Source organism: Mastomys coucha, unplaced genomic scaffold, assembly GCF_008632895.1.
Source record: "Mastomys coucha isolate ucsf_1 unplaced genomic scaffold, UCSF_Mcou_1 pScaffold22, whole genome shotgun sequence".
NCBI lineage: Eukaryota > Metazoa > Chordata > Mammalia > Rodentia > Muridae > Mastomys > Mastomys coucha.
The window spans coordinates 134810362-134816260 of record NW_022196905.1 but is presented as its reverse complement, the minus strand read 5'-3'; the positions used below and the strand labels follow the sequence as shown (position 1 = coordinate 134816260).

Sequence of the window (5899 nt, the reverse complement as noted above, 5' to 3'; positions counted from 1 at the left end):
AGGTCGAGCGGAAGGGTCTGTGTTCTTGGGTATACCCTTTTTTCTTTCCCTTTTATCCTGGCTAGCCCGGACTCTCTCATTACGCTCTGTTTCTGACATGCTATCTTGTAACTCCTCAAGTGCTCCCTGTCCGGAAGCTACAGAGGCGCGGCATTTCTCATCCTCCAGGCAAGAATGTATCAAATGCCAAATGGACATCGTAACAAGCGCCACTAGCACAATTACCGCAGCTTCGGCCCTGCTCTCTAACCTTGAGGAAGGGTCGGAGGAATTAACACCAAACAGCATGCCTCTCAGAGCTTACCTTGTTCTGCAGTTCTGAATCCTCTCCGTGAGCGGAGGGTCTCCTTGGCACCAGCGGTTGTAAGGCTCCCCTGGCGTTCCGGGTTTCGGCACCAGTTGTTGCCCGCGCAGTCGTCTCGCCAGCAAGAAAACACGCAGACACTAGGATCCTTCTGCAGCAAGCATTTATTGCATCATGAAGAGGAAGACCCCGAGCCAATAATCGGCACTGCTTATATACAACACAGTGTGGCGTGTCCGCCCATGATTGGCTGTTTGCTCATCACCCCATGTGACGCCCCGGGATGGGCCGTGACTTGGCACCTTTTCACTCTACGCACATGCGCAAACAGTTGTTTACCAGGAGTTGACAGTGGATGTAGGCGCCATCTTGTCAAGGCGAATGCCTTTCCCGCTCTACCGCTCTCCACAGTTTCTGTGTGTCTGGGTCATGGTGGGGAGGAGCATCATGGTGGATGGACATGGTGGGGAGGGGCAGGTGGAAGAAGAAGGGAGAGAAAGAGGAGGAAAACGAGGAAGAGAACGAGAAAGAGTAGTAGTAGTAGTAGGGGTCAGTGACATGGCTCAGTGGGAAAAAGAAGCTTGCTACCAATCCTGGACATCTGAGTTCAATCCCTGGGACCCAAATAGTGGAAGGAGAGACCTGACTCCCAAAAGTTATCCTTTCTGATTCAACCCATAACAGGCCCTATGCATGCATGGACCTCCTCAGATAGGGAAGGCTCACACTGTAGCCCTGGCAGGGCCTGTGTATGAGTGGACCTCCTCAGCTAGGCAGGACCTGTCTGTTTTGTCAGAACCACAACAGTCTGTTTCCAGTACATTCTCAGATATGTGAGTGACTTTGATTGGAAAATATGTATTTTAGAGATATAGTTTCTCATTTTTCTTTTTAAAGTGTGTATGTGTGTGTGTGTGTGTGTGTATGTGTGTGTGTGTGTGTGTGTGTGTGTGTGTGTGAGAGAGAGAGAGAGAGAGAAGGAGGGGGAGGAAGGGAAGGAGGGAGAGAGAGAGAGGAATAGAGGGAAGGAGGGAGAGAGAGGGATGGATGGATGGAGGGAGGTAGGGAGAGAGAGAGGGATGGAGGGAGGGAGGAAGAAAGAGAGGGGGATGGAGGGAGGGAGGGAGAGAGGGAAAGAGAAAGAGAGAAAGAGAGAGAGAGAGAACAGCCTTAGGAGTCTGAATTTGCCCTTCGCCTTGCTTGTAACAGGGTCTCGGGTTTTCTGCTGCACACACACAGCAGAATAGGTGGCTTGTAAACTTCTAAGGATTCTCCTGTCTTTGTCTCTCTTGTCCCTCTACCCCCAACCGTGGTACCACAGCCAATTTTCTGTGAGTGAGTGCTGGGGATTTGAACTCCATTCCTCATGTTTGTACAGCCGGCAGTTACTCACTGAGCCATCTCCTTGACCCCTTTTCTTTCCTTTCCTAAATGAGACAGGATCTCATTTAGCCTTTGCTGACACCAACATAGGTAGACACAGACTGGCCTTGGATTTCTAACTCTTTTTTTGTTTGGTTGGTTTTTTTTGTTTTTTCAAGACAGAGTTTCTCTGTGTAGCCCTGACTGTCCTGGAACTCACCTTGTAGACCAGGCTGGCCTCGAACTCAGAAATCCACCTGCCTCTGCCTCCCAAGTGCTAGGATTAAAGGCGTGCACCACCAGTGCCTGGCAGGTCTTGGATTTCTAACTCTTTTGTTTTTACCACCTGAGAGCTGAAATCATAGGCTGTGCCACTGCACCTGGTTTATGTGGTGTTGGGCATGGGCCCTCTACCAACCGAGACCCATCCCAAGCCCCTACTTAAAGATTTATTCGTCTACAGCCATACCACCCTGAATGCGCCTAATCTCGGAAGCTAAGCAGGGTCGGGCCTGGTTAGTACTGGGTGGGAGACCACCTGGGAATACCGGGTGCTGTAGGCTTAAGAAAAAAAATGATTTATTAATTTTTATTTTATGTGTATGAGTGCTTTGTTTACACCTATGTTTGTGCACTCCTTATGTGCCTGGTGCCCAAAGAGACCAGAGACCAGTGTCAGATCCCCTGGAACTGGAGTTAGAGATGGTTGTGAGACACCATGTGGATTCTGGGTGCTAAACCCCAGTCTCTGCAAGAGCAGCCAGTTCTCTTAGCCACTGAGCCTCTCTTCAGCTCCCTCTTAACCTGTCCTCTTATAAATGAGTTATAAATAGGTTTTGCAAATATCTTGGTGAGGACACTGAGACTCACCACTGGGGACAGACTCACCACTGGGGACAGACAGGCTGCTCACCCTGGGCTCTAGCTGAGTTCCTGCCAGTCTTGGGGAGAGGTGGGGAGTGGGAAGTGGGCACAGCCTGTAGCCGGATGGAGCAGCATCCAGACCTTGAGAGTCCAGGGGAGGCCAGAGGGACCCATTGTGCTCTGGCCAACTGCCTAGAACATCCCGGAACTTGGAGATGGGGGCCACGTCCTCCTGAGAGCACACCAGGCTCTGTCTTTACAGAGGAGCAGGACCAGGGTGGGGGTGGGGAATTTGGAGGCAAAACCATGGATGTGTCAGGAGGTAGAGGGTACAACCAACAGTCAGTGACACAAGCTAGATGCTCCTGTCTGTGCTTGCTCCTTGAGGACCCCAGAAGCTGTTCAACTTTTCTCCCTCCACCCAGCATCTCTCTAGGCAAGAGCCCCTTCCTTCCCTGTGGACTCTGCCATCCTGACAGCCAGCCATTCAGAGCCTGTCAGCATGGGCTCAGGTCCAGCTTAGGAGACAAAGCTGTCCCTAGGGCCACAGCCTGGCTGACCCTGGATGGGTAGTTGGCACTGCTGCTTGGGCAGCCCCTCACCATGGATACTACCACCCACATTCGGCTCAGAGGTGGCCATTGTCTCCCTGCCAGTGTGTGGCAAGCACCCAAGAGCCCAGGCTGGCACTGCCACAGTGGTGTCTCAGGCCATGAGATGGAATGGAGTATTTTCCCACGCATTAGGATCCAGTGATCCTGGAACAGTGACCTGGTAGATAAGTGTCTTAGTCAAGGCTTCTATTCCTGCACAAACATCATGACCAAGAAGTAAGTTGGGGAGGAAAGGATTTATTCAGCTTACACTTCCACATTGCTGTTCATCACCAAAGAAAGTCAGGACTGGAACTCAAGCAGGTCAGGAGGCAGGAGCTGATGCAGAGGCCATGGAGGGATGCTACTTACTGGCTTGCTTCTCCTGGCTTGTTCAGCTTGCTTTGTTATAAAACCCAGGAATACCAGCCCAGGGATGGCACCATCCACCCTTGATCACTAATTGATCAAAAAAATGCTTTATAGCTGTATCTCGTGGAGGCATTTCCTCAAGGGAGGCTCCTTTCTCTGTGATAACTCCAGCTTGTGTCAAGTTGACATACAAAACCAGGCAGTACAATGAGGAAACTGAGGCCTGGGGAGGAAGGGTGTTCGCCCTCAGTGCCAGCAGAAACTGGACAGTGGCTGCCCTACATGAAAGCCCATTCATTCCCTCTTTCAAGGCCCACCTGTGGCTTCCCTAGTCCTTGTTACTTGATTGACACTCTTCCCAGGCCCTCCCCATTCATCTAGAAAGACCACAGATCCCATTGCTCTTGTTTCCTTCCTAACTCACCCCAGTTTCTCTTGGGAGACCTTCCTTGGTCACGTGGTCTCATACATACAATGCTATGGGGTCTGGCCCCAAGTGGCTCAGACTGACTGGCCCCTGAGAAATCTTCCAGGCCCTCTGTCTCCTCACTGGTTGAGTCTCAGCCAGGTTGCTTGGCTGCATCAGCTGGGACCTGGGTAGTCCATGGCTTCTCTCTGCTCACGCACACCATCATCAGGACCAGGCTTTTCCACAGAGGATCCTAGCCAAGCAGGGTGAAGTGGAGGAGTCCAGGAAGAGATGGCAGATGGAGAACTCTTCTGAACAGTGCTGGGTTCAAACCTGCCTCCACCCTTTCCAGCAGGACAGTTATCTGACTCATGACTATATATGTATGTACATACATATATATATATATATACATACATATATATTATATATAATATATTCATATATATAATAAAAATATATGTGTGTGTATGTATAAAACCATGTGGTTGCTGGGGATTGAACTCAGGACCTCTGAAAAAGCAGACAGTACTCTTAACTGTTGAGCCATCTCTCTAGCCCAATGTTGCATATATTTTACTCTTTAAACTTTTATCAGTATGAGGTGTGTGTGTGTGAGTGTGGGTGTGAGTGTGTGTGTGTGTGAGAGTGTGTGTGTCTACACCTGCCTGCCACTGTATGTGTAGAGGTCAGAGGGTAGTATGCACATGTATAGGCGTATGTACACATGAGTGCTGGTGTTTGAGGAGGCCAGAAGCATCAGATTGCCTGAAGTTGTAAATATAGGTGGTTGTGAACCACCTGACATGCTTGTCTGAAACTTGCTCTGTAGACCAGGCTCGAACTCACAGAGATCCACCTGCCTCTGCCTCTTGAGTGGTGGGATTGAAGGTGTGTGCTACCATGCCCACCATGGATGGATATTTTAAATAGCCCAGGTGAAAAGGTTATAATTTAGGCTAGGGCAGGATGGGGAGGCTCTGTGCTAGGTAGGGTCCAGAGAGATTGGAATGTTCTAGAATAGTCGCTGTTCAGGGGCCGAAAGAGAAGCCAGTGAAGGCTCAGGAAAGAAAGAGATGGAATGCTCTCTGCTTCCCCTGCTTGCCTTGTAGGACTGAGCAACTGCCAGATCCTTGGACTTCCATTCACAGCTGCTGCTGATCATTGTTGGGAGTTGGACTACAGACTTGTCTTCATACCTTCGCAGTGACTGCTGAAACTTTGCTGATGTACAACCTACTCCTAATATACAAACACAAGTGACCACCAACAATTGTCCTCAGTGACTGATGATGCCATTTCATTGATTCCCTTAGTTGTTCTAGCCAAGGATCAACCAGATGAATGGAGACTGGGGAAAGGTTGGGAACTTGGTATTTCTTTATTTCTCTGAGATCAAGTGTTGAGGTTTTGTCTGTTGCTGTGTATTGTGATGCTAAGTACTGTCTCAAATGTCTGGTTGCCCTCAGGGATGAGGAAATCCTCCCTTAAATTCAATGATGCTATATACCCTTTCTTCTTAATATAAAACTTTTAGCTGAATAAAGATGCTTACAGCAGACGTCCAGGATCAGAGGTGAGGAGGACATAACATCTGTCCCAACACCAGGAGTAATTGGGACCAGCGGGACCAGGCACGCAGGAATTCTGCCAGCCCAGTGGCTCAGGTTTCTTCCGGTCTGTCTAAGCTGGTGCCCTGAGCAACCTTGGGCTCAAGCTCTGCAGCCAGTCCCACAACACCCAGAGGAAGCTCCACTCCCAGGTGCTCTAACATGCCCAGGATCAGAGGTGAGGAGGAACAAACATCTGTCCCAACACGGGTAGTAACTGGGACCAGCAGGACCAGGCACACAGGAACTCGGCTAGCCCAGTTGCTTGGGTTGCTTCCGGTCTGTCTGGGTCAGCTGGTGCCCTGAGCAGTCCTTGAGTGCAAACTCTTCAGTCATTCCCAAAACACCCAGAGGAAGCTCCACTCCCAGGTGCTCTAACAAGCCC

The 5899-nt window shown here is 50.0% G+C and overlaps 1 pseudogene; it reads left to right on the top strand.

Moving 5' to 3' along the window:
- Positions 1 to 2121: 2121 nt before the first annotated feature.
- Positions 2122 to 2229, top strand: LOC116071724 (annotated as a pseudogene).
- The last annotated feature ends 3670 nt before the right edge of the window (positions 2230 to 5899 follow it).